Source organism: Chrysemys picta, unplaced genomic scaffold (genome assembly GCF_011386835.1).
Source record: "Chrysemys picta bellii isolate R12L10 unplaced genomic scaffold, ASM1138683v2 scaf25, whole genome shotgun sequence".
NCBI lineage: Eukaryota > Metazoa > Chordata > Testudines > Emydidae > Chrysemys > Chrysemys picta.
This window is the reverse complement of record NW_027052732.1, coordinates 307,994-334,653: the sequence shown is the minus strand read 5'-3', so window position 1 is coordinate 334,653 and position 26,660 is coordinate 307,994. Positions and strand designations below refer to the sequence as shown.

At 48.1% G+C, this 26,660-nt stretch overlaps 1 long non-coding RNA gene across 1 annotated transcript; it reads right to left on the bottom strand.

Moving 5' to 3' along the window:
- Positions 1-14,372: 14,372 nt before the first annotated feature.
- LOC135977755 (uncharacterized) lies at positions 14,373-22,504 on the bottom strand. The gene is made up of 4 exons (XR_010595202.1): positions 22,381-22,504; positions 20,715-20,838; positions 19,201-19,324; positions 14,373-14,490 (listed from the first exon to the last, which is right to left on the bottom strand). It is a non-coding gene; the product is annotated as an uncharacterized LOC135977755 (long non-coding RNA).
- Between the last annotated feature and the right edge of the window lie 4,156 nt (positions 22,505-26,660).

The window sequence follows — 26,660 nt, the reverse complement described above, 5'->3', positions numbered from 1 at the left end:
TGGCCAGGGAGGCGGCTCTAGCAGGGGGGGCAGGAGGGATTCTGGCAGCAGTGAAGTGGGTTGCGGGGAAGTTGAGATCTTGACCCAAGTCATCCCAGACACTAATGCTAAGCCACAGGATGGCAGCATCTAGTGTTAGTGGAGTCCAAACACTATTTCAACCCCACAGTTTTTGAGGAACAGGAGAAAGGAGAAAAGAAGTAAGTGATGAAGAGAAAGGAAGGAGGGATGGAGGAAAAGGTAAAACAAAAAGGACAAACCCTAATGTCCCCAGTGATTCTACGGCACAAAATCCAAGGGATGGAATAAAATTCTGCCATCTTAAACTACTGTTTTCCATGCCTAGAATTCAGCTGGCACCACGTGGATCAGACTGAGCAGCTGCCAAAACCTCTTGGAGGCTCTTACCTTCTAAACAGGGACGTCTGTTTTCTAGTAAAATCAGTAAAAGGAAAGGAGAAAACTCGAAAGAGGCTCCTGCACGCACTCACGTACATGAACCCTAATACTCTCTCAGTCCTCAAAGAAAGACCCCGAGAAGGAGACTTGCTGAAGCAAAGCCACAGGGTCTCTGAGGTTTCCCTGGCCCTGTGCTCCTGTCCTGCCAGGCTGATGTCAGCATCTCTCTCTGAGGTCACCACCTCCCTAACACATTTGACCAATAAGCTGACATCCTGCAAAAGGCCTTTGTGATGTCACTGCCACACCCAACCAAACCCTGAAGTGCTAATGTCCTGCTGCTGGCCTGACACCTTGAAGGTTTGAGGTTGTCATAACTATAAAGGGAAGGGTAACAGCTGTCCTGTGTACAGTACTATAAAATCCTCCTGGCCAGAGACTCCAAAATCCTTTTCCCTCTAAAGGGTTAAGAAGCTCAGGTAACCTGGCTGGCATCTGACCTAAAGGACCAATAAGGGGACAAGATACTTTCAAATCTTGGGGAGGGGAAGGCTTTTGTTTGTGTTCTTTGTTTGTGTGGGTGTTCGCCCTCGGGACTGAGAGGGACCAGACATCAATCCAGGTTCTCCACATCTTTCTAAACAAGTCTCTCCTATTTCAAACAAGGCGTGTTAGTTTTCCTTTGTTTTCTCAACTTGTAAATGTACCTTTTACTAGAGTGTTTATCTTTGTTTGCTGTACTTTGAACCTAAGACTAGAGGGGAGTCCTCTGAGCTCTTTAAGTTTGATTACCCTGTAAGGTTAATTTCCATACTGATTTTACAGAGATGATTTTTACCTTTTTCTTTAATTAAAAGCCTTATTTTTAAGAACCTGATTGATTTTTCCTTGTTTTAAGATCCAAGGAGTTTGGATCTTGATTCACCAGGAGTTGGTGGGAGGAAGGAGGGGAATGGTTAATTTCTCCTTCTTTTAGATCCAAGGGGGTTGGATCTGTATTCACCAGAAGTTGGTGGGAGGAAGGAGGGGGGACGGTTTATTTCTCCTTGTTTTAAGATCCAAGGGGTTTGGATCTGTATTCACCAGGGAATTGCTGAAAGGTTTCTCAAGGCTACCCAGGGGAGGAAATTAGCCTTGGGATGGTGGTTAAGCTTACAAGTTTTAATGCAGGCCCCTACATTTGTACCCTAAACTTCAAAGTGGGGATACAGCCTTGACACAGGTACTCTCTGTGGATCACCCCACTCAATGCGTCTTCATTCTAGGAAGCAAGCCGGCTAGACAGTAAAACATTACAGGCTGCTCCCAATACTACACTCAGTGTTTCCAAAATTTGTAGACTTTATGGCCACAAGAGACTTTTAGAGCATCTCATCTAAGCCCCTGCATATCATAGGCCTCCTGTATAGTACAATCGTTACTTTTTGGGCGCACACATTCCAGAAAGGCATCTAGTCTTCATTCAATGACATCAAGAGATGGAGAATCCACCACTTTCCCTTTTAGTGAGTGCCAGGGGGCTCCATTTCCCCTTCCACTAGCTCGCCATTTACAGGGAGACAGAGCAGTACCTGCAGCAGGGAGCGGGAGTTGCTGAAGGCCTCAGAGGCGCAGCCCCTGCAGTGTCTCAGGCACCTGGCGCAAGTGCAGGATGATGCGGGTGCATCACTTTTGACGTGACGTCCTCCTGCTGCAAGGGAACGAGAACCTGTCAGAGACTCAAACGCCCCGAGGAATCAGGGGGAATTAAGGACACCGGGAACCAGCAGTATTTCCACTCAGCACCTGCCCACCACTGAGGGATGAATTCACCTCCTGAACCCCAGAATGGAGTCTTCTTGTCCTTTCTAGTAACCTCCAGTGCCAAATCCCCTCCTTGAAGGGTGAGCTGCTGCTACCTCCCTCTCAGTGCCCTTGACAGATGTTCCACCACCAAACCACAGCTCAAGTTATCAGAACCCTCTTCTCCACCCCCACCCAGGTTGGCCAGGGAGGTGGCTCTAGCAGGGGTGGCAGGAGGGATTCTGCCAGTAGTGAAGTGGGTTCCGGGGAGGTTGAGATCTTGCCCCAAGTCATCCCAGACACCAATGATAATCCACACGATGGCAGCATCTAGTGTCAGTGGAGTCCAAGCACTATTTCAACCACACAGGTTTGGATGAACTCCCCACAAAGGGAGGTGAAGAGCACCCCCAGCAACACACAAACACACACAGACACACAAACCACTCCCGGTGGTGGGAGGGGAACAGGAGAAAGGACAAAAGAAGTAAGAGATGAAGAGAAAGGAAGGAGGGAGGGAGGAAAAGGTAAAATGAAAAGGACAAACACTAATGTCCCCAGTGATTCTACGGGACAAAATCACAGGGAGGGAATAAAATTCTGCCAGCTTGAACTAGTGTTTTCCATGCTTAGAATTCAGCTGGCACCAGGTGGATCAGACTGAACAGGATACAAACCTCTCCGAGGCACTTACTTTCCTCAAAGAGAGACCTCAAGGAGGAGACTTGCTGAAGCAAAGCCAGAGGGGTCTCTGAGCTTTCCCTGGCCCTCATGTCAGCATCTCTCTCTGATGTCAGCATCTCTCTCTGAGGTCACCACCTCCCTAACACATTTGACCAATAAGCTGACGTCCTGCAAAAGGCCTTTGTGATGTCACTGCCACACCCAACCAAACCCTGAAGTGCTAATGTCCTCCTGCTGGCCTGACACTTTGAAGGTTTGAGCTACTCTCTGTGAATCACCCCACTCAATGGGTCTTCATTCTAGGAAGCAAGCCGGCTAGACAATAAAACATCAGAGGCTGCTCCCAATGCTACACTCCGTGTTTCCAAAATTACTACACTTTATGGCCAGAAGAGACCTTTAGAGCATCTAATCTAAGCCCCTGCATATCATGGGCTTCCTGTATAGTACAATAGTTACTTTTTGGGTACAAACATTCCAGAAAGGTATCTAGTCTAAATTAAATGACATTAAGAGATGGAGAATCCATCACTTTCCCTTTTAGTGAGTGCCAGGGGGTTCCATTTCCCCTTCCACTAGCTCCCCATTTACAGTGAGCCAGAGAAGTACCTGCAGCAGGGAGCGGGAGTTCCTGAAGGCCTCAGAGGCGCAGCCCCTGCAGTGTCTCAGGCACGTGGCGTAAGTGCAGGATGATGCGGAGCTGGTGCATCATTTTGGCCGTGACGTCCTCCTGCTGCAAGGGAACGAGAACCTGTCAGAGACTCAAACGCCCCGAGGAATCAGGGGGAATTAAGGGAACCTGGAACCAGCAGCATTTCCACCCAGCACCTGCCCATCAATGAGAGATGAATTCACCTCCTGAACCCCAAAATGGAGTCTTCTTGTCCTTTCTAGAAACCTCCAGAGCCAACCCCCCTCCTTTTAGGGTGAGCTCCTGCTACCTCCTGCTCAGTGCCCTTCACAGATATTCCACCTCCAAACCACAGCTCAAGTCATCAGAACCCTCTTCTCCACCCCGACACAGGTTGGGCTGGGAGGCGGCTCTAAGAGGCTGTGCAGGAGGGATTCTGACAGCAGTGAAGTAGGTTGCAGGGAGGTTGAGATCTTGACCCAAGTCATCCCAGGCACTAATGCTAAGTCACACAATGGCAGCATCTACTGTCAGTGGGGTCCAAGCACTATTTCAACCCCACAGTTTTGGATCAACTCCCCACAAGGGGAGGAGAAGAGAACCATCAGCACCACACACACACACACACACACACACACACACACACACACACACACACACCACTCCTGGTGGTGTGAGGGGAACAAGAGAAAGGACAAAAGAAGTAAGAGATGAAGAGAAAGGAAGGAGGGATGGAGGAAAAGGGAAAAGGAAAAGGACAAACCCTAATGTCCCCATGTCGGACATCAGGAATGGTAACATACATAAGCCAGTATGTGAACACTTCAATCTCCCTGGTCATTCTATTACAGATTTAAAAGTCACTATCATTGAACAAAAAAAACTTCAGAAACAGACTTCAAAGAGAAACAGCAGAACTAAAATTCATTTGCAAATTCAACACCATTAATCTGGGCTTGAATAGGGACTGGGAGTGGCTGGCTCACTACAGAAGCAGCTTTTCCTCTCCTGGAATTGACACCTCCTCATCTATTATTGGGAGTGGACTACATCCACCCTGATTTTTGAATTGGCCCTGTCAACACTGGTTCTCCACTTGTGAAGTAACTCCCTGCTCTCCATGTGTCAGTATATAATGCCTGCATCTGTAACTTTCACTCTATGCATCCGAAGAAGTGAGGTTTTTACTCACGAAAGCTTATGCCCAAATAAATCTGTTAGTCTTTAAGGTGCCACCAGACTCCTTGTTGTTTTTGTAGATACAGACTAACATGGCTACCCCCTGATACTTGACACCATGCAAGGCACTAAATTTAGCCGTATGGAGTGGAAATCCATCAACCTCAACAAAAAACTTGCACAGATACAGACAGACATCATCTTCCTCTCCAAATGCAAACAGATGGACATCATACCAAAAGGACTGAAGGTAAAAAATCCATTGCAATCAACATACTACACTGAGTATGGTGAGAGATTGTGCCACACACTCTCTCAAAGAAACTGAGGAACCACCTGATCAGCATCCTGTACAGCAGACAGGAGAAGATCAAGAATGAGCTCTCAGAACTGGAGACTCTCATACAATACCAGCCTTCTACACAAACTTCCACGTGGCTGGACTTTACAAAAATGAGACAAGCCATTTACAATGCACACTTCACTTCTCTACAGAGGAAAAAGGACTGTAAGTTATCTAAACTAATACCTGCCACTAGGGGCTATAACAATGGTACCCTCAACTCATCTAACAACATTGTCAATCTTTCCAACCACACGCTTAGCCCAGCAGAAGAGTCTGTCCTATCTCGGGGACTCTCTTTCTGTCCCACCGTCCCCACGAACATGATACAGTTCTGCGGTGATCTGGAAGCCTACTTTCCTCATCTCCGACTCAAGGAATATTTTCAACGCACCACTGAACAGTGCATTGACCCACAGGAACCCTCCTACCAACACTACAAAAAGAAGAATTCTGCGTGGACTCCTCCTGACGGTCGAAATGACAGACTGGACCTCTACATAGAGTGATTCCGCAGACGTGCACAGGCTGAAATTGTGGACAAACAACATCACTTGTCCCATAACCTCAGCCGTACAGAACGCAATGCCATCCACAGCCTCAGAAACAACTCTGACATTATCATCAAAGGGGCTGACAAAGGAGGTGCTGTAGTCATAATGAACAGGTCAGATTATGAACAGGAGGCTGCCAGGCAACTCTCCAAGACCACATTCTACAGGCCACTATCCTCTGATCCCACTGAGGAATACCAAAAGAAACTACACCATCTGCTCAAGAAACTCCCAGCTATAGTACGGGAACAAATCTACATGGACACACCCCCAGAACCCCGACCAGGGGTATTCTATCTGCTACCCAAGATCCATAAACCCGGAAACCCTGGACGCCCCATCATCTCAGGCATTGGCACTCTGACGGCAGGATTATCTGGCTATTTGGCCTCTCTCCTCAGGCCCTATGCTACCAGCACTCCCAGCTATCTTCGAGACACCACCAACTTCCTGAGGAAACTACAATGCATTGATGTTCTTCCTGGAAACACCATCCTGGCCACCATGCATGTAGAAGCACTTTATACCAATATTCTACATGAGGATGGACTACAAGCTGTCAGGAACAGTATCCCTGATGAGGCCACAGCAAGCCTGGTGGCTGAGCTTTGTGACTTTGTCCTCACCCACAACCACTTCAGATTTGGGGACAACTTATACCTTCAAGTCAGTGGCACTGCTATGGGTACTCGCATGGCCCCACAGTATGCCAACATTTTTATGGCTGACTTAGAACAACGCTTCCTCAGCTCTCGTCCCCTAGTGCCCCTCCTCTACTTGCACTACATTGACGACATCTTCATCATATGGACCCACGGAAAGGAGGCCCTTGAAGAATTCCACCTGGACTTCAACAATTTCCACCCCACCATCAACCTCAGCCTGGACCAGTCCACACAAGAGATCCACTTCCTGGACACTACAGTACAAATAAGTGATGGTCACATAAACACCACCCTATACCGGAAACCTACTGACCGCTATACGTACCTACATGCCTCCGGCTTCCATCCAAGACACATCACACGATCCATTGTCTACAGCCAAGCCCTAAGATACAACCGAATTTGCTCCAACCCCTCAGACAGAGACAAACACCTACAAGATCTTTATCAAGCATTCGTAAAACTACAATACCCACCTGGGGAAGTGAGGAAACAGATTGACAGAGCAAGACGGGTACCCAGAAATCACCTACTATAGGACAGGCCCAACAAGAACAATAACAGAACACCACTGGCCATCACATACAGCCCCCAGCTAAAACCTCTCCAGCGCATTATCCACGATCTACAACCTATCCTGGAAAATGATCCCTCACTCTCACAGACCTTGGGAGGCAGGCCAGTCCTCGCTTACAGACAACCCCCCAACCTGAAGCAAATACTCACCAGCAACTACACACCACACCACAGAAACACCAACCCAGGAACCTATCCCCGTAGCAAACCTCGTTGCCTACTCTGTCCCCATATCTACTCTGGCAACAGCATCAGAGGACCCAACCACATCAGCCACACCATCAGGGACTCATTCACCTGCACATCCACTAATGTCATATATGCCATCATGTGCCAGCAATGCCCCTCTCCCATGTACATTGGCCAAACCGGACAGTCCCTCCGCAAAAGAATAAATGGACACAAATCGGACATCAGGAGTGGTAACATACATAAGCCAGTAAGTGAACACTTCAATCTCCCTGGTCATTCTATTAAAGATTTAAAAGTCACTATCATTGAACAAAAAAACTTCAGAAACAGACTTCAAAGAGAAACAGCAGAACTAAAATTCATTTGCAAATTCAACACCATTAATCTGGGCTTGAATAGGGACTGGGAGTGGCTGGCTCACTACAGAAGCAGCTTTTCCTCTCCTGGAATTGACACCTCCTCATCTATTATTTGGAGTGGACTACATCCACCCTGATTTTTGAATTGGCCCTGTCAACACTGGTTCTCCACTTGTGAAGTAACTCCCTGCTCTCCATGTGTCAGTATATAATGCCTGCATCTGTAACTTTCACTCTATGCATCCGAAGAAGTGAGGTTTTTACTCACGAAAGCTTATGCCCAAATAAATCTGTTAGTCTTTAAGGTGCCACCAGACTCCTTGTTGTTTTCCTAATATCCCCAGTGATTCTACGGGACAAAATCCCAGGGAGGGAATAAAATTCTGCCACCTTAAACTAGTGTTTTCCATGCCTAGAATTCAGATGGCACCAGGTGGATCAGACTGAACAGGTTACAAACCTCTCCGAGGCACTTACTTTCTCAACAGGGACTTCTGTTTTCTAGTAAAATGGGTAAAAGGAAAGGAGAAAACTCGAAAGAGGCTCCTGCTCACACTCACATATGTGAACCCTAATAATATCTCAGTCCTCAAAGAGAGCTCGAGAAGGAGACTTGCTGAAGCAAAGCCACAGGGGTCTCTGAGGTTTCCCTGGCCCTGCGCCCCTGTTTTGCCTGGCGGTTGTGAGCATCTCTCTCTGAGGTCACCACCTCCGTAACAACTTTGACCAATAGGCTGAGCTCCTGCAAAAGGCCTTTGTGATGTCACTGCCACATCCACCCATCCCCTGAAGTGCTAATATCCTGCTGCTGGCCTGACACTTTGGAGGTTTGAGCTACTCTCTGTGGATCACCCCACTCAATGCGTCTTCATTCTAGGAAGCAAGCCGGTTAGACAGTAAAACATTAGAGGCTGCTCCCAATGCTACACTCAGTGTTTCCAAAATTAATACACTTTATGGCCAGAAGAGACCTTTAGAGCATCTCATCTAACCCCCTGCATATCATAGGCTTCCTGTATAGGACAATAGTTACTTTTTGGGCACAAACATTCCAGAAAGGCATCTAGTTTCATTCAATGACTTCAAGAGATGGAGAATCCACCACTTTCCCTTTCACTGAGTGCCAGGGGGCTCCATTTCCCCTTCCACTAGCTCCCCATTTACAGTGAGCCAGAGCAGTACCTGCAACAGAGAGCGGGAGTTGCTGAAGGCCTCAGAGGCACAACCCCTGCAGTGTCTCAGGCACCTGGCGCAAGTGATGGATGATGCGGAGCTGGTGCCTCACTTTGGCCGTGACGCCCTCCTGCTGCAAGGGAATGAGAACCTGTCAGACTCAAACGCCCCGAGGAATCAGGGGGAATTAAGGGCACCTGGAACCAGCAGTATTTCCACCCAGCACCTGCCCAACACTGAGGGATGAATTCACCTCCTGAGTCCCAGAATGGAGTCTTCTTGCTCTTTCTAGTAACCTCCAGTGCCAATCCCCCTCCTTCTAGGGTGAGCTCCTGCTACCTCCCCCTCAGTGTCCTTGACAGCTGTTCCACCTCCAAACCACAGCTCAAGTTATTAGTACCTTTGGACACAGACTGGCTAACCTAGTGAGGAGGGCTTTAAACTAGGTTCGACGGGGACAGGTGAGCAAAGCCCACAGGTAAGTGGGGAACATGGAGACCGGGGAGATGGGTCAAAAACGAGAGGGAGTGTGGGCTATATTGTCAGAGAGAAAGGAGGGTCAGGACAAAACTGGGAGGAAAGATCAAACCAGTATCTTAGATGTCTCTATACAAATGCGAGAAGTATGGGGAATAAGCAGGAAGAACTGGAAGTGCTAATAAATAAATACAACTATGACATTGTTGGCATCACTGAAACTTGGTGGGATAATACACATGATTGGAATGTTGGTGTGGATGGGTACAGCTTGCTCAGGAAGGATAGACAGGGGAAAAAGGGAGGAGGTGTTGCCTTGTATATTAAAAATGTACACACTTGGACTGAGGTAGAGATGGACATAGGAGACGGAAGTGTTGAGAGTCTCTGGGTTAGGCTAAAAGGGGTAAAAAACAAGGGAGATGTCATGCTAGGAGTCTACTACAGGCCACCTAACCAGGTGGAAGAGGTGGATGAGGCTTTTTTTAAGCAACTAACAAAATCATCCAAAGCCCAAGATTTGGTGGTGATGGGGGACTTCAACTATCCGGCTATATGTTGGGAAAATAACACAGCGGGGTACAGACTATCCAACAAATTCCTGGACTGCATTGGAGACAACTTTTTATTTCAGAAGGTTGAAAAAGCTACTGGGGGGAAGCTGTTCTAGACTTGATTTTAACAAATAGGGAGGAACTCGTTGAGAATTTGAAAGTAGAAGGCAGCCTGCATGAAAGTGATCATGAAATCATAGAGTTTGCAATTCTAAGGAAGGGTAGAAGGGAGAACAGCAAAATAGAGACAATGGATTTCAGGAAGGCAGATTTTGGTAAGCTCAGAGAGCTGATAGGTAAGGTCCCATGGGAATCAAGACTGAGGGGAAAAACAACTGAGGAGAGTTGGCAGTTTTTCAAAGGGACACTATTAAGGGCCCAAAAGCAAGCTATTCCGCTGGTTAGGAAAGATAGAAAATGTGGCAAAAGACCACCTTGGCTTAACCATGAGATCTTGCATGATCTAAAAAATAAAAAGGAGTCATATAAAAAATGGAAACTGGGACAGATTACAAAGGATGAATATAGGCAAACAACACAGGAATGCAGGGGCAAGATTAGAAAGGCAAAGGCACAAAATGAGCTCAAACTAGCTACGGGAATAAAGGGAAACAAGAAGACTTTTTATCAATACATTAGAAGCAAGAGGAAGACCAAAGACAGGGTAGGCCCACTGCTTAGTGAAGAGGGAGAAACAGTAACAGGAAACTTGGAAATGGCGGAGATGCTTAATGACTTCTTTGTTTCGGTCTTCACCGAGAAGTCTGAAGGAATGCCTAACATAGTGAATGCTAATGGGAAGGGGGTAGGTTTAGCAGATAAAATAAAAAAAGAACAAGTTAAAAATCACTTAGAAAAGTTAGATGCCTGCAAGTCACCCGGGCCTGATGAAATGCATCCTGGAATACTCAAGGAGCTAATAGAGGAGGTATCTGAGCCTCTAGCTATTATCTTTGGAAAATCATGGGAGACGGGAGAGATTCCAGAAGACTGGAAAAGGGCAAATATAGTGCCCATCTATAAAAAGGGAAATAAAAACAACCCAGGAAACTACAGACCAGTGAGTTTAACTTCTGTGCCAGGGAAGATAACGGAGCAAGTAATTAAGGAAATCATCTGCAAACACTTGGAAGGTGGTAAGGTGATAGGGAACAGCCATCATGGATTTGTGAAGAACAAATCACGTCAAACCAACCTGATAGCTTTCTTTGATAGGATAACGAGCCTTCTGGATAAGGGTGAGGCTGTGGATGTGGTATACCTAGACTTTAGTAAGGCATTTGATACGGTCTCGCATGATATTCTTATTGATAAACTAGGCAAATACAATTTAGATGGGGCTACTATAAGGTGGGTGCATAACTGGCTGGATAACCGTACTCAGAGAGTTGTAATTAATAGTTCCCAATCCTGCTGGAAAGCCATAACGAGTGGGGTATCGCAGGGGTCTGTTTTGGGACCGGCGCTGTTCAATATCTTCATCAACGACTTAGATATTGGCATAGAAAGTACGCTTATTAAGTTTGCGGATGATACCAAACTGGGAGGGATTGCAACTGCTTTGGAGGACAGGGTCATAATTCAAAATGATCTGGACAAATTGGAGAAATGGTCTGAGTTAAACAGGATGAAGTTTAACAAAGACAAATGCAAAGTGCTCCACTTAGGAAGGAACAATCAGTTTCACACATACAGAATGGGAAGAGACTGTCTAGGAAGAAGTACGGCAGAAAGGGATCTAGGGGTTATAGTGGACCACAAGCTAAATATGAGTCAACAGTGTGATGCTCTTGCAAAAAAAGCAAACCTGATTCTGGGATGTATTAACAGGTGTGTTGTGAGCAAGACACGAGAAGTCATTCTTCCGCTCTACTCTGCTCTGGTTAGGCCTCAGCTGGAGTATTGTGTCCAGTTCTGGGCACCGCATTTTAAAAAAGATGTGGAGAAATTGGAAAGGGTCCAGAGAAGAGCAACAAGAATGATTAAAGGTCTTGAGAACATGACCTATGAAGGAAGGCTGAAAGAATTGGCTTTGTTTAGTTTGGAAAAGAGAAGACTGAGAGGAGACATGATAGCAGTTTTCAGGTATTTAAAAGGGTGTCATAAGGAGGTGGGAGAAAACTTGTTCACCTTAGCCTCTAAGGATAGAACCAGAAGCAAATGGTTTAAACTGCAGCAAGGGAGGTCTAGGTTGGACATTAGGAAAAAGTTCCTAACTGTCAGGGTGGTTAAACACTGGAATAAATTGCCGAGGGAGGTTGTGGAATCTCCATCTCTTGAGATATTTAAGAGTAGGTTAGATAAATGTCTATCAGGGATGGTCTAGATGGTATTTGGTCCTGCCATGCGGGCAGGGGACTGGACTCGATGACCTCTCGAGGTCCCTTCCAGTCCTAGAATCTATGAATGTATGAAAAAAACACTGTTCTCCACCCCCACCCAGGTTGGCCAGGGAGGCGGCTCTAGCAGGGGGGGCAGGAGGGATTCTGGCAGCAGTGAAGTGGGTTGAGGGGAAGTTGAGATCTTGACCCAAGTCATCCCAGACACTAATGCTAAGCCACAGGATGGCAGCATCTAGTGTCAGTGGAGTCCAAACACTATTTCAACCCCACAGTTTTTGAGGAACAGGAGAAAGGAGAAAAGAAGTAAGAGATGAAGAGAAAGGAAGGAGGGATGGGGGAAAAGGTAAAACAAAAAGGACAAACCCTAATGTCCCCAGTGATTCTACGGCACAAAATCCAAGGGATGAAATAAAATTCTGCCATCTTAAACTACTGTTTTCCATGCCTAGAATTCAGCTGGCACCAGGTGGATCAGACTGAACAGGTTACAAACCTCTCCGAGGCACTTACTTTCTCAACAGGGACGTCTGTTTTCTAGTAAAATCAGTAAAAGGAAAGGAAACAACTCGAAAGAGGTTCCTCCTCGCATTCACATATGTGAACCCTAATACTCTCTCAGTCCTCAAAGAGAGACCTCGAGAAGGAGACTTCCTGAAGCAAAGCCACAGGGGTCTCTGAGGTTTCCCTGGCCCTGGGCCCCTGTCCTGCCTGGCTGATATCAGCATCTCTCTCTGAGGTCACCACCTCCCTAACACCTTTGAGCAATTCACCTCCTCAACCCCAGAATGGAATCTTCTTGTCCTTTCTAGTAACCTCCAGTGCCAACCCCACTCCTTGTAGGATGAGCTCCTGCTACCTCCTGCTCAGTGCCCTTGACAACTGTTCCACCTCCAAACCACAGCTCAAGTTATCAGAACCCTCTTCTCCACCCGCACCCAGGTTGGGCAGGGAGGCGGATCTAGGAGGGGGGGCAGCAGGGATTCTGAAAGCAGAAAAGTGCGTTGCGGGGAGGTTGAGACCTTGCCCCAAGTCATCCCAGACAGTCATGTTAAGCCACAGGATGGGAGCATCTAGTGTCAGTGGAGTCCAAGCACTATTTAAACCTCACAGTATTCGATCAACTTTCCACAAGGGGAGGTGAAGAGCACCGCCAACAACAAACACACACACACACACACACACACCCCACTCCTGGTGGTGGGAGGGGAACAGGAGAAAGGACAAAAGAAGTAAGAGATGAAGAGAAAGGAAGGAGGGATGGAGGAAAAGGTAAAACGAAAAGGACAAAACCTAATGTCCCCAGTGATTCCACGGGACAAAATCCCAGGGAGGGAATAAAATTCTGCCACCTTGAGCTAGTGTTTTCTATGCCTAGAATTCAGCTGGCACCAGGTGGATCAGACTGAAAAGGTTACAAACCTCTCCGAGGCTCTTACCTTCTTAACAGGGACGTCTGTTTTCTAGTAAAATCAGTAAAAGGAAAGGAGAAAACTCGAAAGAGGCTCCTGCACGCACTCACGTACGTGAACCCTAATACTCTCTCAGTCCTCAAAGAGAGACCTCGAGAAGGAGACTTGCTGAAGCAAAGCCACAGGGTCTCTGAGGTTTCCCTGGCCCTGTGCTATTTCAAACAGGGCGTGTTAGTTTTCCTTTCTTTTCTCAACTTGTAAATGTACCTTTTACTAGAGTGTTTATCTTTGTTTGCTGTACTTTGAACCTAAGACTAGAGGGGAGTCCTCTGAGCTCTTTAAGTTTGATTACCCTGTAAGGTTAATTTCCATACTGATTTTACAGAGATGATTTTTACCTTTTTCTTTAATTAAAAGCCTTATTTTTAAGAACCTGATTGATTTTTCCTTGTTTTAAGATCCAAGGAGTTTGGATCTTGATTCACCAGGACTTGGTGGGAGGAAGGAGGGGGGATGGTTAATTTCTCCTTGTTTTAAGATCCAAGGGGTTTGGATCTGTATTCACCAGGGAATTGGTGAAAGGTTTCTCAAGGCTACCCAGGGGAGGAAATTAGCCTTGGGATGGTGGTTAAGCTTAGAAGTTTTCAGGCAGGCCCCTACATTTGTACCCTAAACTTCAAAGTGGGCATTCAGCCTTGACACAGGTACTCTCTGTGGATCACCCGACTCAATGCGTCTTCTTTCTAGGAAGCAAGCCGGCTAGACAGTAAAACATCAGAGGCTGCTCCCAATACTACTGTTTCCAAAATTTGTAGACTTTATGGCCACAAGAGACCTTTAGAGCATCTCATCTAAGCCCCTGCATATCATAGGCCTCCTGTATAGTACAATAGTTACTTTTTGGGCGCACACATTCCAGAAAGGCATCTAGTCTTCATTCAATGACATCAAGAGATGGAGAATCCACCACTTTCCCTTTTAGTGAGTGCCAGGGGGCTCCATTTCCCCTTCCACTAGCTCCCCATTTACAGTAAACCAAAGCAGTACCTGCAGCAGGGAGCGGGAGTTGCTGATGGCCTCAGAGGCACAGCCCCTGCAGTGTCTCAGGCACCTGGCGCAAGTGCAGGATGATGCGGAGCTGGTGCATCGCTTTGGCCGTGACGTCCTCCTGCTGCAAGGGAACGAGAACCTGTCAGAGACTCAAACGTCCCGAGGAATCAGGAGGAATTAAGGGCACCTGGAACCAGCAGTATTTCCACCCAGCACCTGCCGACCACTGAGGGATGAATTCACCTCCTCAACCCCAGAATGGAGTCTTCTTGTCCTTTCTAGTAACCTCCAGTGACAACCCCCCTCCTTGTAGGGTGAGCTCCTGCTACCTCTCCCTCAGTGCCCTTGACAGCTTTTCCACCACCAAACCACAGCTCAAGTTATCAGAACCCTCTTCTCCACCCCCACCCAGGTTGGGCAGGGAGGCGGCTTTAGCAGGGGGGGCAGGAGGAATTCTGCCAGCAGTGAAGTGCGTTGCGGGGAGGTTGAGATATTGTCTGAAGTCATCCCAGACACTAATGCTAAGCCACAGGATGGCAGCATCTAGTGTCAGTGGAGTCCAAGCACTATTTCAACCATACAGTTTTGGATGAACTCCCCACAAGGGGAGGTGAAGAGCACCCCCAGCAACACACACACAAACACACACACACACACACACCACTCCTGGTGGTGAAAGGGGAACAGGAGAAAGGACAAAAGAAGTAAGATATGAAGAGAAAGGAAGGGGGGATGGAGGAAAAGGTAAAACGAAAATGAGAAACACTAATGTTCCCTGTGATTCTACGGGACAAAATCCCACAGAGGGAATAAAATTCTGCCACCTTAAACTAGTGTTTTCCATGCCTAGAATTCAGCTGGCACCAGATGGACCTCATTGAGCAGCTTCCAAAACCTCTTGGAGGCTCTTACCTTCTAAATAGGGACGTCTGTTTTCTAGTAAAATCCGTCAAAGGAAAGGAGAAAACTCCAAAGAGGCTCCTGCTCGCACTCACACATGTGAACACTAATACTCTCTCAGTCCTCAAAGAGAGACCTCGAGAAGGAGACTTGCTGAAGCAATAACAGAGACTTGGTGGGATAACTCACATGACTGGAGTACTGTCATGGATGGATATAAACTGTTCAGGAAGGACAGGCAGGGCAGAAAAGGTGGGGGAGTTGCATTGTATGTAAGAGAGGAGTATGAGTGCTCAGAGGTCCGGTATGAAACTGTAGAAAAACCTGAGAGTCTCTGGATAAAGTTGAGAAGTGTGAACAACAAGGGGGATGTCGTGGTTGGAGTCTGGTATAGACCACCAGACCAGGGGGATGAGGTGGACGAGGCTTTCTTCTGGCAACTAGCAGAAGTTGCTAGATCGCAGGCCCTGGTTCTCATGGGAGACTTTAATCACCCTGATATCTGCTAGGAGAGCAATACAGCGGTGCACAGACAATCCAGGAAGTTTTTGGAACGTGTAGGGCACAATTTCCTGGTGCAAGTGCTGGAGGAACCAACTAGGGGCAGAGCTTTTCTCGACCTGCTGCTCACAAACAGGGAAGAATTAGTAGGGGAAGCAAAAGTGGATGGGAACCTGGGAGGCAGTGACCATGAGATGGTCGAGTTCAGGATCCTGACACAAGGAAGAAAGGAGAGCAGCAGAATATGGACCCTGGACTTCAGAAAAGCAGACTTTGACTCCCTCAGGGAACAGATGGGCAGGATCCCCTGGGAGAATAACATGAAGGGCAAAGGGGTCCAGGAGAGCTGGCTGTATTTTAAAGAATCCTTATTGCGGTTGCAGGAACAAACCATCCCGATGTGTAGAAAGAATAGTAAATATGGCAGGCGACCAGCTTGGCTAAACAGTGAAATCCTTGCTGATCTTAAACGCAAAAAAGAAGCTTACAAGAAGTGGAAGATTGGAGAAATGACCAGGGAGGAGTATAAAAATATTGCTCAGGCATGCAGGAGTGAAATCAGGAAGGCCAAATCACACTTGGAGTTGCAGCTAGCAAGAGATGTTAAGAGTAACAAGAAGGGTTTCTTCAGGTATGTAAGCAACAAGAAGAAAGTCAAGGAAAGTGTGGGCCCCTTACTGAATGAGGGAGGCAACCTAGTGACCGAGGATGTGGAAAAAGCTAATGTACTCAATGCTTTTTTTGCCTCTGTCTTCACGAACAAGGTCAGCTCCCAGACTGCTGCACTGGGCAGCACAATATGGGGAGAAGGTGACCAGCCCTCTGTGGAGAAAGAAGTGGTTCGGGACTATTTAGAAAAACTGGACGTGCACAACTCCATGGGGCTGGATGCGCTGCATCCGAGGGTGCTAAAGGACTTGGCGGATGAGATTGCACAGCCATTAGCCATTATTTTTGAAAACTCATGGCGATCGAGGGAGGTCCCGGATGACTGGAAAAAGGCTAATGTCGTGCCCATCTTTAAAAAAGGGAAGGAGGAGGATCCGGGGAACTACAGGCCAGTCAGCCTCACCTCAGTCCCTGGAAAAATCATGGAGCAGGTCCTCAAGGAATCAATGATGAAACACTTAGAGGAGAGGAAAGTGATCAGGAACAGTCAGCATGGATTCACCAAGGGGAAGTCGTGCCTGACTAACCTAATTGCCTTCTATGATGAGATAACTGGCTCTGTGGATGAGGGGAAAGCAGTGGATGTGTTATTCCTTGACTTTAGCAAAGCTTTTGATACGCTCTCCCACAGTATTCTTGCCACCAAGTTAAAGAAGTATGGGCTGGATGAATGGACTGTAAGGTGGATAGAAAGCTGGCTGGATCGTCGGGCTCAACGGGTAGTGATCAATGGCTCCATGTCTAGTCGGCAGCCGGTTTCAAGCGGAGTAGTGCCCCAAGGGTCGGTCCTGGGGCCGGTTTTGTTTAATATCTTTATTAATGATCTGGAGGATGGTGTGGACTGCACTCTCAGCAAGTTTGCAGATGACACTAAACTAGGAGGCGTGGTAGATACGCTAGAGGGTAGGGATCGGATACAGAGGGACCTAGACAAATTAGAGGATTGGGCCAAAAAAAACCTGATGAAGTTCAACAAGGACAAGTGCAGAGTCCTGCACTTAGGACGGAAGAATCCCATGCACTGCTACAGACTAGGGACCGAATGGCTAGGTAGCAGTTCTGCAGAAAAGGACCTAGGGGTCACAGTGGACGAGAAGCTGGATATGAGTCAACAGTGTGCTCTTGTTGCCAAGAAGGCTAACGGCATTTTGGGCTGTATAAGTAGGGGCATTGCCAGCAGATCGAGGAACGTGATCGTTCCCCTTTATTCGACATTGGTGAGGCCTCATCTAGAATACTGTGTCCAGTTTTGGGCCTGTGGAAGCAGAGAAAGAGCTCACAGGAAGGGGATGCAATGAATGACAGTTCGTTAGCAAGAGTTAGGCTAACTGTAACCCTAATAACGCGAGATTTGTAGAAGCGAGAAATGTGTGAGGCGGGTGAGAAAGAACTGTGTAAGAAGTCATTATGACCTGGTATAGATAAGGTGTAGAAGACCTTGTGTAGATAAGGTATAGAAAATATTGTATGTTGGCAAGAGTCAAAACAAGTGAAGAAATGAGATATCAAGATGGCCTATGTATAAACAAAACGCAGCTGTCCCTCGTTATTTCTGTAATGAAAGGTATAAATGCTTGCTGTAATTAGTTACCTGGGAGAGACGTGCTTAGCTCTCTCCCTCTGGGCAATTGTGAGAGTTAATAAAGCATCTGACTTGCTGTACCTAAACAAATAGTGAGAACTCTGTTTTTCTCCGACAGGCCCCACACAACAAGAAGGATGTGGAAAAATTGGAAAGAGTCCAGCGGAGAGCAACAAAAATGATTAGGGGTCTGGAGCACATGACTTATGAGGAGAGGCTGAGGGAACTGGGATTGTTTAGTCTCCAGAAGAGAAGAATGAGGGGGGATTTGATAGCAGCCTTCAACTACGTGAAGGGGGGTTCCAAAGAGGATGGAGCTCGGTTGTTCTCAGTGGTGGCAGATGACAGAACAAGGAGCAATGGTCTCAAGTTGCAGTGGGGGAGGTCCAGGTTGGATATTAGGAAACACTATTTCACTAGGAGGGTGGTGAAGCACTGGAATGCGTTACCTAGGGAGGTGGTGGAGTCTCCTTCCTTGGAGGTTTTTAAGGCCCGGCTTGACAAAGCCCTGGCTGGGATGATTTAGTTGGGAATTGGTCCTGCTTTGAGGAGGGGGTTGGACTAGATGACCTCTTGAGGTCCCTTCCAACCCTGATATTCTATGATTCTATGATTCTATGAAAGCCACAGGGGTGTCTGAGGTTTCCCTGGCCCTAAGCTCCTGTCCTGCCTGGCTGATGTCAGCATCTCTCTCGGAGGTCACCACCTCCCTAACACCTTTGACCAATAGGCTGAGGTCCTGAAAAGGCCTTTGTGATGTCACTACCACACCCACCCATCCCCGGAAGTGCTAATGTCCTGCTGCTGGCCTGACACTTTGAAGGTTTGAGCTACTCTGTGTGGATCACCCCACTCAATGCGTCTTCATTCTAGGAAGCAAGCCGGTTAGACACTAAAACATCAGGGGCTGCTCCCAATGCTACACTCAGTGTTTCCAAAATTAGGAGACTTTATGGCCACAAGAGACCTTTAGAGCATCTCATCTAACCCCCTGCATATCATAGGCTTCCTGTAGAGCACAACAGTTACTTTCTTAGAAAACACATTCCAGAAAGGCATCTAGTCTTCATTCAATGACATCAAGAGATGGAGAATCCACCACTTTCCCATTTAGTGAGTGCCAGGGGGTTCCATTTCCCCTTCCACTAGCTCCCCATTTACAGTAAACCAAAGCAGTACCTGCAGCAGGGAGCGGGAGTTGCTGATGGCCTCAGAGGCACAGCCCCTGCAGTGTCTCAGGCACCTGGGGCAAGTGATGGATGATGCGGAGCTGGTGCATAGCTTTGGCCGTGACGTCCTCCTGCTGCAAGGGAACGAGAACCTGTCAGAGACTCAAACGCCCGAGGAATCAGGGGGAATTAAGGGCACCGGGAATCAGCAGTATTTCCACTCAGCACCTGCCCACCACAGAGGGATGAATTCACCTCCTGAACCCCAGAATGGAGTCTTATTGTCCTTTCTAGTAACCTCCAGTGCCAAATCCCCTCCTTGAAGGGTGAGCTGCTGCTACCTCCCTCTCAGTGCCCTTGACAGCTGTTCCACCACCAAACCACAGCTCAAGTTATCAAAACCCTCTTCTCCACCCCCACCCAGGTTGGCCAGGGAGGCGGCTCTAGCAGTGGTGGCAGGTGGGATTCTGCCAGCAGTGAAGTGGGTTGCGGGGAGGTTGAGATCTTGCCCCAAGTCATCCCAGACACCAATGCTAATCCACACGATGGCAGCATCTAGTGTTAGTGGAGTCCAAGCACTATTTCAACCACACAGGTTTGGATGAACTCCCCACAAAGGGAGGTGAAGAGAACCCCCAGCAAAACACACACACACACACACACACACACACAAACCACTCCCGGTGGTGGGAGGGGAACAGGAGAAAGGACAAAAGAAGTAAGAGATGAAGAGAAAGGAAGGAGGGAGGGAGGAAAAGGTAAAACGAAAAGGACAAACACTAATGTCCCCAGTGATTCTACGGGACAAAATCACAGGGAGGGAATAAAATTCTGCCACCTTGAACTAGTGTTTTCCATGCCTAGAATTCAGCTGGCACCAGGTGGATCAGACTGAACAGGATACAAACCTCTCCGAGGCACTTACTTTCCTCAAAGAGAGACCTCAAGGAGGAGACTTGCTGAAGCAAAGCCAGAGGGGTCTCTGAGCTTTCCCTGGCCCTCATGTCAGCATCTCTCTCTGATGTCAGCATCTCTCTCTGAGGTCACCACCTCCCTAACACATTTGACCAATAAGCTGACGTCCTGCAAAAGGCCTTTGTGATGTCACTGCCACACCCAACCAAACCCTGAAGTGCTAATGTCCTCCTGCTGGCCTGACACTTTGAACGTTTGAGCTACTCTGTGTGGATCACCCCACTCAATGCGTCTTCATTCTAGGAAGCAAGCCGGCTAGACAATAAAACATCAGAGGCTGCTCCCAATGCTACACTCCGTGTTTCCAAAATTACTACACTTTATGGCCAGAAGAGACCTTTAGAGCATCTCATCTAAGCCCCTGCATATCATGGGCTTCCTGTATAGTACAATAGTTACTTTTTGGGCACAAACATTCCAGAAAGGTATCTAGTCTAAATTAAATGACATTAAGAGATGGAGAATCCATCACTTTCCCTTTTAGTGAGTGCCAGGGGGATCCATTTCCCCTTCCACTAGCTCCCCATTTACAGTGAGCCAGAACAGTACCTGCAGCAGGGAGCGGGAGTTCCTGAAGGCCTCAGAGGCGCAGCACCTGCAGTGTCTCAGGCACGTGGCGTAAGTGCAGGATGATGCAGAGCTGGTGCATCATTTTGGCCCTGACGTCCTCCTGCTGCAAGGGAACGAGAACCTGTCAGAGACTCAAAGGCCCCGAGGAATCAGGGGGAATTAAGGGAACCTGGAACCAGCAGTATTTCCACCCAGCACCTGCCCATCAATGAGAGATGAATTCACCTCCTGAACCCCACAATGGAGTCTTCTTGTCCTTTCTAGAAACCTCCAGAGCCAACCCCCCTCCTTGTAGGGTGAGCTCCTGCTACCTCCTGCTCAGTGCCCTTCACAGACATTCCACCTCCAAACCACAGCTAAAGTCATCAGAACCCTCTTCTCCACCCCGACACAGGATGGGCTGGGAGGCGGCTCTAACAGGGTGTGCAGGAGGGATTCTGACAGCAGTGAAGTGGGTTGCAGGGAGGTTGAGATCTTGACCCAAGTCATCCCAGACACTAATGCTAAGTCACACAATGGCAGCATCTACTGTCAGTGGGGTCCAAGCACTATTTCAACCCCACAGTTTTGGATCAACTCCCCACAAGGGGAGGTGAAGAGAACCAACAGCACACCACACACACACACACACACACACACACACACACACACACACACACACACACACACACACACACACACACACACACACACACACACCACTCCTGGTGGTGTGAGGGGAACAAGAGAAAGGACAAAAGAAGTAAGAGATGAAGAGAAAGGAAGGAGGGATGGAGGAAAAGGTAAAACAAAAAGGACAAACCCTAGTGTCCCCAGTGATTCTACGGGACAAAATTCCAGGGAGGGAATAAAATTCTGCCACCTTAAACTACTGTTTTCCATGCCGAGAATTCAGCTGGCACCAGATGGATCAGACTGAGCAGGTTCCAAAACCTCTTGGAGGCTCTTACCTTCTAATTTTCAAGTAAAATCAGTAAAAGGAAAGGAGAAAACTCGAAAGAGGCTCCTGCTCGCACTTAAATACGTGAACCCTAATACTCTCTCAGTCCTCAAAAAGAAACCTCGAGAAGCAGACTTGCTGAAGCAAAGCCACAGGGGTCTCTGAGGTTTCCCTGGTCGTAAGCCCCTGTCCTCCCTGGCTGAAGACAGCATCTCTCTCTGAGGTCACCACCTCCCTAACACCTTTGACCAGTACGCTGAGGTCCTTGAAAAAGCCTTTGTGATATCACTGCCACACCCAACCAAACCCTAAAGTGCTCATGTCGTGCTGCTTGCCTGACACTTTGAAGGTTTGAGCTACGCTCTGTGGATCACACCACAAAATTCGTCTTCATTCTAGGAAGCAAACTAGCTAGACAGTAAAACATCAGAGGCTGCTCCCAATACTACACTCAGTGTTTCCAAAATTTGTAGACGTTATGGCCACAAGAGACCTTTAGAGCATCTCATCTAAGCCCCTGCATATCATAGGCCTCCTGTATAGTACAATAGCTACTTTTTGGGCACACACATTCCAGAAAGGCATCTAGTCTTCATTCAATGACATCAAGAGATGGAGAATCCACCACTTTCCCTTTTAGTGAGTGCCAGGGGGCTCCATTTCGCCTTCCACTAGCTCGCCATTTACAGGGAGACAGAGCAGTACCTGCAGCAGGGAGCAGGAGATGCTGAAGGCATCAGAGGCGCAGCCCCTGCAGTGTCTCAGGCACCTGGCGCAAGTGGCGGATAATGCGGGTGCATCACTTTGGCCGTGACGTCCTCCTCCTGCAAGGGAACGAGAACCTGTCAGAGACTGAAACGCCCCGAGGAATCAGGGGGAATTAAGGGCACCTGGAACCAGCAGTATTTCCACTCAGCACCTGCCCACCACTGAGGGATGAATTCACCTCCTGAACCCCAGAATGGAGTCTTCTTGTCCTTTCTAGTAACCTCCAGTGCCAACCCCCCTCCTTGAAGGATGAGCTCCTGCTTCCTCCCACTCAGTGTTCTTGACAGCTGTTCCACCTCCAAACCAAACCTCAAGTTATCAGAACCCTCTTGTCCACCCCCAACCAGGTTGGGCATGGAGGCGGCTCTAGCGGGGGGGCCGGAAGGAATTCTGCCAGAAGTGAAGAGGTTGAGGGGAGGTTGAGATCTTGCCCCAAGTCATCCCAGACACTAATGCTAAGCCACAGGATGGCAGCATCTTGTGTCAGTGGAGTCCAAGCACTATTTCAACCCCACAGTTTTAGAGGAACTTCCCACAAGGAGAGGTGAAGAGAACCCCCAGCAATACACACACAGACACACAAACACACACTACTCCTGGTGGTGGGAGGGGAACAAGAGAAAGGACAAAAGAAGTAAGAGATGAAGAAAAAGGAAGGAGGGATGGAGGAAAAGGTAAAATGAAAAGGACAAACGCTAATATCCCTAGTGATTCTACGGGATAAAATACAAGGGACGGAATAAAATTCTGCCACCTTGAACTAGTGTTTCCCATGCCTAGAATTCAGCTGGCACCAGATGGATCAGACTGTGGAGGTTCCAAAACCTCTTGGAGGCTCTTACCTTCTCAACAGGGAAGTCTGTTTTCATAGAATCATAGAATATCAGAGTTGGAAGGGACCTCAAGAAGTCATCTAGTCCAACCCCATGCTCAGAGCAGGACCAATTCCCAGCTAAATCATCCCAGCCAGGTCTTTGTCAAGCCGGGCCTTAAAAACCTCCAAGGAAGGAGACTCCATTTTTTTTCCCCATCTTATATGGAACCAATCACCAGAGACCCCAACCATCGAAAAATCCCCAAATGTGCTTTGTTGCTTCTAACTAATTTCTAGTAAAATCAGTAAAAGGAAAGGAGAAAACTCGAAAGAGGCTCCTGCTCCCACTCACATACGTGAACCCTAATACTCTGTCAGTCCTCAAAGAGAGACCTCGAGAAGGAGACTTGCTAAAGCAAAACCACAGGGGTCTCTGAGGTTTCCCTGGCCCTGTGCTCCTGTCATGCCTGGCTCATGTCAGCATCTCTCTCTGAGGTCACCACCTCCCTAACACCTTTGAGCAATTCACCTCCTCAACCCCAGAATGGAGTCTTCTTGTCCTTTCTAGTAACCTCCAGTGTCAACCCCACTCCTTGTAGGATGAGCTCCTGCTACCTCCAGCTCAGTGCCCTTGACAGCTGTTCCACCTCCAAACCACAGCTCAAGTTATCAGAACCCTCTTCTCCACCCCCACCCAGGTTGGGCAGGGAGGCGGATCTAGCTGGGGGGGCAGCAGGGATTCTGAAAGCAGAAAAGTGCGTTGCGGGGAGGTTGAGACCTTGCCCCAAGTCATCGCAGACAGTAATGTTAAGCCACATGATGGGAGCATCTAGTGTCAGTGGAGTCCAAGCACTATTTCAACCTCACAGTATTCGATCAACTTTCCACAAGGGGAGGTGAAGAGCACCGCCAACAACACACACACACACACACACACACACTCCTGGTGGTGGGAGGGGAACAGGAGAAAGGACAAAAGAAGTAAGTGATGAAGAGAAAGGAAGGAGGGATGGAGGAAAAGGTAAAACGAAAAGGACAAAACCTAATCTCCCCAGTGATTCCACGGGACAAAATCCCAGGGAGGGAATAAAATTCTGCCACCTTGAGCTAGTGTTTTCCATGCCTAGAATTCAGCTGGCACCAGGTGGATCAGACTGAAAAGGTTACAAACCTCTCCGAGGCTCTTAACTTCTTAACAGGGACGTCTGTTTTCTAGTAAAATCAGTAAATAGAAAGGAGAAATCTCGAAAGAGGCTCCTGCTCGCACTCACATACGTCAGCCCTAATACTCTCTCAGTCCTCAAGAGAAACCTCGAGAAGGAGACTTGCTGAAGCAAAGCCACAGGGGTCTCTGAGGTTTCCCTGGCCATGCGCCCCTGTCCTGCCTCGCTGATGGCAGCATCTCTCTCTGAGGTTACCACCTCCCTAACACCTTTGACCAATATGCTGAGGTCCTGCAAAAGACCTTTGTGATATCACTGCCACCAATCAAACCCTTAAGTGCTAGTGTCCTGCTGCTGGCCTGACACTATGAAGGTTTGAGCTACTCTCTGTGGATCACCCCACTCAATGCATCCTCATTCTAGGAAGCAAGCGGGCTAGACAGTAAAACATCAGAGGCTGCTCCCAATGCTACACTCAGTGTTTCCAAAATTAGTAGACTTTATGGTCAGAAGAGACCTTTAGAGCATCTAATCTAAGCCCCTGCATATCATAGGCTTCCTGTATAGTACAATAGTTACTCTTTGGGCACACACATTCCAGAAAGGCATCTAGTCTTCATTCAATGACATCAAGAGATGGAGAATCCACCACTTTCCCTTTTAGTGAGTGCCAGGGGGTTCCATTTCCCCTTCCATTAGCACCCCATTTACAGTGAGCCAGAGCAGTACCTGCAGCAGGGAGTGGGAGTTGCTGATGTCCACAGAGGCACAGCCCTTGCAGTGTCAACTTCCCACAAGGGGAGGTGAAGAGCACCCCCAGCAACACACACAAACACACACACCACTCCTGGTGGTGGGAGGGGAACAAGAGAAAGCAAGGAGGGATGGAGGAAAAGGTAAAATGAAAAGGACAAACCCTAATGTCCCCAGTGATTCTACGGCACAAAATCCCAGGTGGGCTATAAAATTCTGCCACCTTGAACTAGTGTTTTCCATGCCTAGAATTCAGCTGGCAACAGATGGATCAGACTGCAGACTGAGCAGGTTAAAAACCTCTCCAAGGTTCTTACCTTCTCAACAGGCACGTCTGTTTTCTAGTAAAATCAATAAAAGGAGAAACTCGAAAGAGGTTCCTCCTCGCACTCACATACTTGAACCCTAATACTCTCTGAGTCCTAAAAAGGGAGACCTCGAGAAGGAGACTTGCTAAAGCAAAGCCAAAGGGGTCTCTGAGGTTTCCCTGGTCCTGCGCTCCTGTCCTGCCTGGCTGATGTCAGCATCTCTCTCTCAGGTAACCACCTCCCTAACACCTTTGACCCATAGGCTGAGGTCCAGGATAAGGCCTTTGTGATATCACTGCCACACCGAACCAAACCCTAAGGTGCTAATGTCCTGCTACTGGCCTGACACTTTGAAGGGAGACAGAGCAGTACCTGCAGCAGGGAGCGGGAGTTGCTGAAGGCCTCAGAGGCGCAGCCCCTGCAGTGTCTCAGGCACCTGGCGCAAGTGGCGGATGATGCGGGTGCATCACTTTGGCCGTGACGTCCTCCTCCTGCAAGGGAACGAGAACCTGTCAGAGACTCAAACGCCCCGAGGAATCAGGGGGAATTAAGGGCACCTGGAACCAGCAGTATTTAGACTGACTACCTGCCCACCACTGAGGGATGAATTCACCTCCTGAACCCCAGAATGGAGTCTTCTTGTCCTTTCTAGTATCCTCCAGTGCCAACCCCCCTCCTTGTAGGATTAGCTCCTGCTACCTCCCCCTCAGTGTTCTTCACAGCTGTTCCACCTCCAAACCAAACCTCAAGTTATCAGAACCCTCTTCTGCACCCCCAACCAGGTTGGGCATCGAGGCGGCTCTAGCGGGGGGGCAGGAGGGATTCTGCCAGAAGTGAAGTGGGTTGAGGGGAGGTTGAGATCTTGCCCCAAGTCATCCCAGACACTAATGCTAAGCCACAGGATGGCAGCATCTAGTGTCAGTGGAGTCCAAGCACTATTTCAACCATACAGTTTTGGATGAACTCCCCACAAGGGGAGGTGAAGAGCACCCCCAGCAACACACACACAAACACACACACACACACACCACTCCTGGTGGTGAAAGGGGAACAGGAGAAAGGACAAAAGAAGTAAGAGATGAAGAGAAAGGAAGGAGGGATGGAGGAAAAGGTAAAACGAAAAGGACAAACCCTAATGGTCCCCAGTGGTTCTACGGGACAAAATCCCAGGGAGGGAAT